The 10186-nt window shown below is 36.1% G+C and overlaps 1 protein-coding gene across 2 annotated transcripts in view; it reads right to left on the reverse strand.

Moving 5' to 3' along the window:
* Positions 1–7044: 7044 nt before the first annotated feature.
* Positions 7045–10186, reverse strand: part of sufu (suppressor of fused homolog (Drosophila)) — a 111355-nt gene continuing 108213 nt past the window's right edge. For both annotated transcript variants that reach the window (XM_039775336.1, XM_039775328.1), the window contains exon 12: positions 7045–10186. This exon is cut by the window's right edge and continues 1341 nt beyond it. The gene's annotated coding sequence lies outside the window, so the exon portion shown is untranslated.

Below are 10186 nucleotides of genomic sequence, written 5' to 3' on the forward strand. Positions count from 1 at the left end.
TGCAATTGTGTACTGTGTAAAAGTAAAGTCAAGTGCTACTAGAAGCAGGGAAGATCTGCTCCAGTCTGTGACAGGTGGCTTCCTGCAAGGAAATGGAAGTTTGGCATCAGCAGTGTCTTCCTTTATGACTTATTTTTATGTTGTTATTGGAAACAAAAGGCTATAAAAGTATAAAATAGACAAGTGGGATAATGCAATGCCAATTATTTCTGGCACCTTTTCATATGAACATTGTGAATAAAGTCTTGAAACCAGCAGATATACTAATAGTTCTTAAAGCCTAACAATCATCTGTTAGTCAAAAGTATTAAGTGCAAAAAATAAAGATTACTTCTATTGTTTTATTATTAAAATTTTGACAAAGACATAAACATAAACTGTGATCAAAGGCCCTGCAGTCAAATGCCAAACCATAAGACAGTGAGGATCAAAGACTGGCAGGTTAGCACCAGGCACAACTCTAGACTATGGCCTGGCAATTTGAAAATGGCAGTCAACCTAACCTGCCATCAGAGAATACTGTTGCCGTGAAGGGATTTATGGTACGTGGTCTGAAACAATCTTTAGGTAAATGGTACTTGTCAAAGTAACATCCACATGAATGCCATGGCCCAGTGTTTACCTGCAGAACATTGCCCAGTGCATTGCAATGTCTCTTCTGGCTTGTCATCTGCCCATATTGCATCCAGCTGCTCTCTCTTTCCCAGGAAAATGACACTCACGCACCTGAACATCCACACGATCTAAAAGAAAACATGATTAATAAGACGAGACCATCAATGCTCCATGGTGTAGTTCTGATGCCTATGTGCCTTGCTCTCACATTGCAGGCTATGAATTAAAACTAAATTCTGACTTGTCTCTCACAGACTAGTGACAGCAATACAATACAAACAACAGACAAAAAAATGAATTCAACATAGACTGAAGGGAACATTGAACATATAAGACAGACACATTCAGATGCAAATAAAGACACTTACAGATGCTGTTAAGTGGCTACATGACCTGAGGATTGAAGCTGTCCTCTGAATCTCGTGGTGTAAGTTCCAATGATTTGACTGTTCATCTAAAGTGAGCAGTGCAGGAGACAAGCGGCTGTGCAGGAGAGCCGAGGTCTTTAGTTACCCTGTTTGCCTTTCTAAATTTGTGCTCTGTATGGTATGTCATGAATAAAAGGCAGCTTAATATTGGCAAAGTTATGTGTCACTTTCACCACCCTCTACAGTTTTGAGCCAAGGGGGTGCCATACCAGGATAGGATGGAGCTAGTGAGGATGGACTCCTCTGTGCACTTGTAAACGCTGGAAAACAAAAATGGAGTCATCAAGGGTGTCCTCAGATGTGTAAGGAAGTAACAGCATTGGTGAGCGTGCTTTACAATAGTCAAGATGTGTTGCATCCTTTTCAAATCATTAAGGAAAAAGGTGGTGGTCTGCTTCTTGAAGATTAAGACCAGCTGTCTAATTTTACTGATATTAAGCAGGGGTGTTTCTGCATTAAGGGCTGATGTGGCACAGTTCATCCAGATGTGCAAAACAAGCAGTAAGCTTTCCTCACCAACATAGCTTACTATTATAATGTTTACAACAGCTTTTAACCTCATCCTCCTTAAGCATTATGTTCTAATTCTCCATTACATATTCAATTTTAATTTCTTATCTAGAGAAATAGCTTTTGGTAGCATGTGAAATAAGGTTACTTCCAGCTCATTGCACTAGCTTCATGGGCACTACAGTGTTCTTTTGGGTGGGTGCGCATACACAACCTAAATTTTCCCGTTTAGCAATGGGGCTTGGAGGGAAGAACCACTTATTCTTTGCATTAAAACAAGGAACGCCTATTTCTTAAACTGTATGTTTGCAGCTCAATTTTGACCCAGTAAAGAGGTGCAAAAAGTCTACTACCGTTTGCTCCATCACAGATAGCCACTGTAATGTAACAAAAAAGAATGGAGACCAATATCAGAAATGTATTGTTATATAACTGAAGACTTCTCTGGCTGTGCCTATGAAGAGTTCAATTTCTGTAAGTGGCTATTGAAATCAAAAGACATTTGATAAGTTTCTGTTGTTAACTTAAGTGTTTGTGTGCTGTATGTACGCATGCTAACCTCTGGGGTTTGTGATACTGTATATAGCTTACTGTATATCTCTGATTCTTTGCAGCTGTGAAGAGTAGCCATAGTTGAGTTGATATTGTTTCAAGGTTAAAGTCTGGTGAGCCCCTGAACTTGTAACCCTTCGTGCTATGTAAGGATAATTTGTACACGACACTGTAGTTTATTTTTCAATTTAAAGCTGTCTGGGCCCATACTCAGCAAACAGGGCGACAAAAAAGCAAAGAAGTTGGTTTGGATACCAAAAGTTTCATGGAAAGCAAATGCTGTTAGTTTGGTAACTCACCTCCTTGTCGGTTAAGTCAGTTATGATTTCAATGGATCACAATGATCTTCTGCAGAAAGTCAATTTTACATGTTGAAGACGTCAATGTTTCTGATGTCGAAGCTGTGGGAAGGAGTCACTGGTTTGGCAGTATAATCAAATTCTTACAAGTAAAACTTTTAAAAACTTTCTAACATTTTAAGGTCTAGTTTGAGTTGTGCAATAGGTAATAAACCAGGACAATAAAGCAAGATTAACAAGGAAAATGCCACTTCTCAAAATTTTGCTTAACATGTTCTAGAAGAGGATGGCATGGTGGCGCAGTGGGTATTGCTGCTGCCTTGCAGTTAGGAAATCCGGGTTCGCATCCTGGATCCTCCCTGCGTGGAGTTTGCATGTTCTCCCTGTGTCTGCGTGGGTTTCCTCCCACAGTCCAAAGACATGCAGGTTAGGTGCACTGGCGATCCTAAAACTGTCCCTAGTGTGTGCGTGCCCTGCGGTGGGCTGGCGCCCTGCCCAGGGTTTGTTTCCTGCCTTGCGCCCTGTGTAGGCTGGGATTGGCTCCGGCAGACCCCTGTGACCCTCTAGTTAAGATATAGTGGGTTGGAGAATGGATGGTTGGATGTTCTAGAACAGATTTATGGCTTCCTGAGCAAAGGCAAAGAGAGAACATAAACTGTCTCACAAATTAAATCAGAGCAACTAGAAAACTAACCAAATGCTGCCTTCTTTTTCCTTAAGGACCTATGATATAAAATGTCAGTAATAATTCGTTTGGCAGTGATCACTTAAAAGGAAGATGTAAGGTAATGCTAAATAATTACTTCTGTGTCAAAGGTCTTACATAAGCAATGCAGCAGCAGAGTGAAAAGATGTTGAGTTTCATCTGAATATTGCAGGAAAATAACTAAATAGCTTCACGACTCACCTATTGACCAGCTGGACTACAAAGCAGACTGCCAAAGCCCAAAGCAAAAGACCTCTGTGCTTATGGAGCTGCTGTGTCAGCTAACATTTTTGCAGCATTGAGACCTAGAATGAGTCGCCTACAGTAAGTAATGCAACTGAAAAACAAACAAGAAACAGGTTGAGTGAACAAAACCTTATGGTGTAAACTTGTCTGAAATTATAGAAACTGCCCAGCCCAAGCATGAACCGGTTAGTATAAGAATTCATTAGATTTGCAGTTATCAGGTCTCTACATGCCTGCAGCAGACATATTACTTGCATATAAAAAATAAAAATGCAGACTCAGACGCAGAAATCTCAATTGCAGATCCAAATTAAAGAAGCAGCAAAATCTGACTTGCTTGGACCACTTTCTTAAAAAGATTCAAAATTAACATTTGGGGTTGAATTGCACTTTTTCTCCCTTGCAGTTAAATTTTGCATGATAATTGCTTTATGTAAAGCATATTTAGTAATTTATTAAAAATATGCTACATGATTCCAGGCATGAAGAAAGGGACTTAAAGCCTAACTTGTCAATTTTGAAGGAACAAAGCTCCTGGTTTTGTATGTCTTCTGCATTTTGAACTTAATGTATGACAAAACAAAATTAAGTTAAACATAACTTTCATCGCAGATTTTTACCACTTACATTTGAGCGAATGATATCAGTTCTCCTCTATATCCATGAGTACCATGGGTGGTTTTCATATAAGGAGCATGTAATGGACATAACGCAAGCTTTTCTAGAAGATAACTTGCAGGCCAAAAATAAAGTGTGTGTTAGTAGCTGGCACATAACAGTGAGAAGCTAAAATGGTACATAAATATATCAAAACAGGGATCAAATCATAAATACATATGAAAAAGCCATCAACTAAAGTATATCTATAAAACATGACAAATATGGCATGTAAGTAAGGAAAGAAATAATGAAACATTTAATCAAAATATAATGTTTAAAAAAAAAAGATCAAAAGAATAACACCCCTAATTTAAATCTCCTCTAAAATTTACTAAGCCACTGCAGTAAGAGTAAATGATTCATCATGTCCTTCCACACAGTTTCTATAATGATACAAGCACAGGACAGAAACCTGTACCGAGCTAATTTAGAATTACCAATCAAAAAGACAAACAAATCTTGAGTTTCAGAAGAATCCCAAGGCCACAGGAAAATGACAAGTTCCATTATTACAAGGGGAAAATCTCGTAATTTGAAGATTATTAGTTCACCACAACAGATAGAAGTGGACACAATACAACATGTTAATGATGACTTATGGGCAGTTCAAACATGTACAGTGCAGCACTCTGCCATTAGTCTAACTGAAACCAAGGTCATGTGAACATGGAAGCTATGCTGTGAGATGTGTTGTATTGTGTCAGCTTCTATCCATCACAGTTACCATGTAATTTCCAAATTGCTATATATACTCATATACTGTATACTAAAAAAAATTGTGGTCAACTATGTTCACTATCAAACATTACACAGGAGTATGTTTAAGCTTTGAAGGAACTAATGCTTAAAATGAATCATGTGTGGCTTTTAAATGAAAACAAAACCAACTTAGTAGCACAATTTAGCAGTACAATAAAGCAATATCCGTCTACATGGCTTGCACTTCAATTTGGAGGAAATCCCTCAACACCAGCAAGGTGCCTTTACTCCTGAGTTTATGCCCAATGAAACAATACTACATTTCAGTGGAGAGACATTGCAAGATGCCACCACAAGCTGTCAGGCAACCAAACATACAATTAATATAATTTAATGAATTCAGACAGAATGAGAAAGAATGGTTACAGTTTATTTTGCCAAGCAAGCCACTATTTCCTGTTTTGGTCAACATCTTAAAATGTTAAGTGTGCTGTACTAGATTCAAATATATGTGTATAGTAGATATGATTTTTGCATTACTTTGGATAAAGGTATCTGCTAAATAAAGAAAAACTGTAGCAATCAAAAACATCCTGGCCTGACTACACAAACAATAATCCAATCTTCTTTTCACAAAATGATTGTACCAATGGCAGCCATTATTCCTTTACGTTCACAGACTAAAAACCTACAGCTGTTGCAAAGATATACATAGATATAAGCAAATATGATTCAATACAAAGTAAATTCACCAATAAAAACTGACAGTCTGGCAAAATGCTCACGGATTTGGCTTGTAATTCACAAGGCAGGTGTTTCCATTTTCAAAACGAACACTGTGACCTTGAAAAAAGTCAACTCACCTGTCAAAGTGCTGAAATGCATAAAGCAGAAGGATTTACCATCAGTTAAATTAATTAATGAAATGTAACATAAAACATTTTAAATACTGTACACTTTATACCAAACCCCCATTTTTTTTTATTTGGGTAATTGACAACATATCTCAAAATTAAAAAAGGGTACCACAGCCAGAGCTAAACCACATTGTGGGTCAAGTGTAGAAAAAACACCAGCATAAAATATCATTAAAAATCACCAAAACAAAGCTGCAAGAGAAAAAAAAAATTAAAAAAAAAACAAGGGCAGTGTCAACATTGGAGATCTCTTTCAGCCTTGCCTGCCTTTTAAGAACGTATTTTAAAAAATAAAAAAAATCTGCTGCCCTCCCATACATCTATAAACCTCTTCGAGAAGAAACGTGTACTGTAACCATGTCTAGTGGTACTTTAAGTACCAGTCTGAAAGGGAATAACCACAAACAATCCTTAACTGTATGCAAGACATTTCTCTTAATAAACAAATGGGGTGGTGGATGTGCAACACTGAAATTATAGGACAATAACTGACTGAAATGGTAAGCAAGTATGCTTTTACACAAGCATACATTTCTGATCCAATGGCAGCATTCAGGGAACAAATTGGGAATGACCCTTGACATCATCAAATGAGTAAGGGTGAATGAGGAAAATGTGTCAGCTGAAATACCTAGTTCCTGAGCTATAACATTAACCTTAACACAACAGTCTTCCACTTTTTGGCAATCTTCTGTAAAGATGCCTCCATAGGACACCCCATGTGGGGGTCAACTCCAACTGACTCTTAATCCCATTTACATTTCTTGGTCCAATACTTCACATTACAGTACAAAGGTGCATCATCACCATTCACAGATTTTAAAGTCTCAAGGCTATCCTTTGGTTTCTTCACTTCCTTTGTAACGAATTTAATGATTCCCAATATGCCAATTTATTTGTAGACTTGCTGGTAGATGTGTTTACCATCCTCTTTCTGTGAGTGCTTGATATGAAATACCACACATGCTGTTAAAGGTTATACCAAGGTATGTCTTTCTTTGCAGGTTTTTCACTTTTTCAGAATGCAGAACATCACACCTTTAAAGTATTTTTTTGTTAAACTAATTCAATAGAAGACCAATACTGGAAAGTCTGAATGGCAAATATTAAATGGCCATACAGTATATAGGCAGACATCATCATGTACTACAGCAGTCATGATAAATAAGTTTGAACTGCATTACTAACACAAAGATCACAAAAGAAAATGTCTGTTAAAATGCTACAAGATGTATAAAGAACCAGTTTAAATATATGAGTCATTAATTACTAACAGAGAAAAGGGATGAAATATCAAATTATTCTCTTAAAACAAGGAACCTTTAAACAGAAAGACAACCACATTGTATTTGTAAAAAGATTTAATACACTTAAGAATACATAACCGTTCATTAGGGCCTTAGATATTAAAAAATACCTGACTTCCAAATTTGATCTAATAAAGCTTAAAATTATAAACTACAACAAAAGGCAATTTTATTATAAATACAGTAAGTGGGTCAAACAAAGAACTGAAGAAATGGAATACCATTTCCTTAACACTGCACACTTAAAAGAATTTTCAAACTTCACAATTAATTTAATATGAATTCTTCATTAAAATGTTTAAAGAGCACATGAAAGGTAAAATGTTATATACAGATTTTTTATTAAAACAATAGCCATATAAACTCTTACATAAAAATTATGCACAAATCTGTAAGGCACAAGTTGAGAGGGTCAGTTTATGTGCCAGTCAAAAGTGAACCAACATGTTGCTACAAAAGTCAATGTGTGTACCCCCATTAAGACACGTCACCTGTCTATATTCAGCCTAGGCAACACAACAAACTGAAGACTACTTTTTCAAAATTCTTAGTTTAAAATTAATCTTGAAAATGCTAATTAGCAGCTCAAATTGACATTTTTTTTATTTAATTTTCCGTATTAGACAAACTTCTGGAATGTTCAAAATACTGTTATAAAATGTAAACCACAACTAGTTTTAGTGTTCTAATTTATATCTGGGTGTTTATGATTATCTGAACTAAACAATTATTTGTTCTCTTACTTGTTAAATAATCTCTGATTAAATTAAATATTATAAATGTATATTTCCAAATTATTTGTGTTCAATGAATGCAGCATTTTCTCATATTTTTTCCATGATAAAATTATTTAAGTTAAATTTATCAATTAATCCTTGTTATAACTGAAGATCATTTTCAAAACAAAACAATTTAAAATGTCTGCACTAGACAGCAATGAAGACATGGCTTCCATGATTTGAGTCTATAAACGCATTATGTATTGGCACAACTACTACTGCTTTTCAAGGGTTCTTTGGGCTTTAGCATCCAAGTGTCACAAAAATGGGAGATCCAGTATTTTGCCGTCACCCTTCTACCAGATTTGTAATTGTGTAATCGATTTCTAAGAAGGTCATACCACAAGTACTGAGCATACTGGGAATATTTATGACATTCCTCATCAGTTTTTTTTTTTTTTTTAAACTTGTTCATCCAGGGCAGGGTCATGGGGCAGCTGGAGCCTATGCCAACAATCACTGGGCACCAGGCAGGCATGCTACCTGGAGATGGCTCCAGCCCATATTATACAATATTTAAATACATGGTATGTCAACTAGTAGTTTCATCTCTCTTTTCACTCTTGAATAAACAAAATGTACATCTCTTGATTTGGATACATGTCTGTTATTGTGAATAGTTAAGTGAGCAGAAGACGAACAGATCACCAAAAGCTATAAAAATGACAAATTTCTTTTCAGCATTCTATGCAAGGTTAGTGTATTGTAAAATTGTACATTGAAGAAAAAAAAAAAAAGCATCATGAAAAGTTTGAGCACCGCAAGATATTTGAGGTCTCAGACTTTCACTTGCTACTTGGGGCGCTTGTTCACAGCCATTCTTAGGAAATCTGAGGTGATGCAAAATGCATACCTGTATAAATTCTGACACCTAAAACCTTTTTCCAACAATCAACAGCTATGGGTTCTTCTAAACAACTGCCTAGCACATGATGATCACAAAACAGGAGAAAGCTACAAGAAGACAGCAAGTGTTTTCAAATAGCTGTTTCTTCAGATCATGTTTGATGGATTGCTAGAAAAGCACATAAAATCCACCTATTTGACTGCAAAAGACCTTCAGGAAGATTTATCAGACTCTGGAGTGGTGGTGCACTGTTCTACTGTGCAGAAACACCTGAACAAATACGACCTTCAAGGTAGACTCAGCAGAAGAAAACCTGTGCTGCACTCTAGCCACAAAATTCTGCACATGAAATTTGCAAATGAACATCTAAACAAGCATGATACATTTTGGAAAAAAGTCATTTGGACTGATGAAGTCAAAATAGAATAACACCTCTCCAACTATTAAACATGAGGGTGGATCAATCACACTTTGGGCTTGTGCTGCAGCCAGTGGCACAGGGAACATGTCATGTGTAGAGGAAATAATTAAATACCAGTAAATTCTGGAAGACAACATCACACCATCTGTAAAAAAGGTAAAAAGAGGATGAGCCCTACAACAAGATGATCTGAAACATACCTCAAAATCTACAATGGAATACCTCAAGCGGTGCAAGCTGTTGTTTTGCCATGGCTCTTACATTCCCCTGACCTAAACATCACCGAAATTTTGTGGATAGATGTCAAAAGAGCAATGCATGCAATATGGACCAAGAATCTTACACAATTAGAAGCCATTTGCAAGGATGAATGGGTGAAAATACCACCAAGTAAGAGCAGAAAGACTCTTAGCTGGCTACAAGAAGCGTTTACAAGCTCTGATGCCTACAAAAGGAGTGTTACTATATACTGACAAAATCAAGTGCCCAAAATTTTTGCTTCAGGCCCTTTTCATTTTGTTGGTATTTTGTACCTGTGAATGATGGAAATAAAAATGCAATCTTTCTTAAAATATTAAAGAAATGTGTCATCTTTAAATTTAAGCTTTTAGGTGATCAAGTTCATCTCCTGCTCACTTAATTATTCACAGTAACAAACATTTTAAGCAAAGGTGCCAAAACATTTGCATGCCACTGTACATTTCAGTATGAAAACGACTGAAATATGCGGTTTCTACAATATGCACTAATTTAAATTTATTTCAAAGGAGGAAATCCCCTCAATTTCACATGTATAAACACCATCAACATGCATTTGGAGGGGAGGAAATAGATGGGAGAAACTCAAGTTAGAAGACCATTATATTAAAAAACAAACAAACAAAAACAAAAAACCTTAATGTGTAATAATAAACAAGTCTGAGAATAAATGACTGATGGAATAGGGCAGCATACCTTAAATCTGTTGATGCTTAGATGCTATTAAAAAAGTAATCTTTAAACTGAGAACAGTGAGAAAAATTATTAATGCAGTAATTTTTACTCCTGTCTTTAATGCTGTGAAATTAACTACCAAATACAAAGCCAATAGTAGCAATATTTTAACTACACTTTTTATTGTCTTTTAAATATACTGTCATGTATGGCTTCATTGTTGTCAATATTTATATTGTTAACTAACAAGTTTCATTTTTAGTGACA

Source organism: Polypterus senegalus, chromosome 1, assembly GCF_016835505.1.
Source record: "Polypterus senegalus isolate Bchr_013 chromosome 1, ASM1683550v1, whole genome shotgun sequence".
Lineage (NCBI taxonomy): Eukaryota > Metazoa > Chordata > Cladistia > Polypteriformes > Polypteridae > Polypterus > Polypterus senegalus.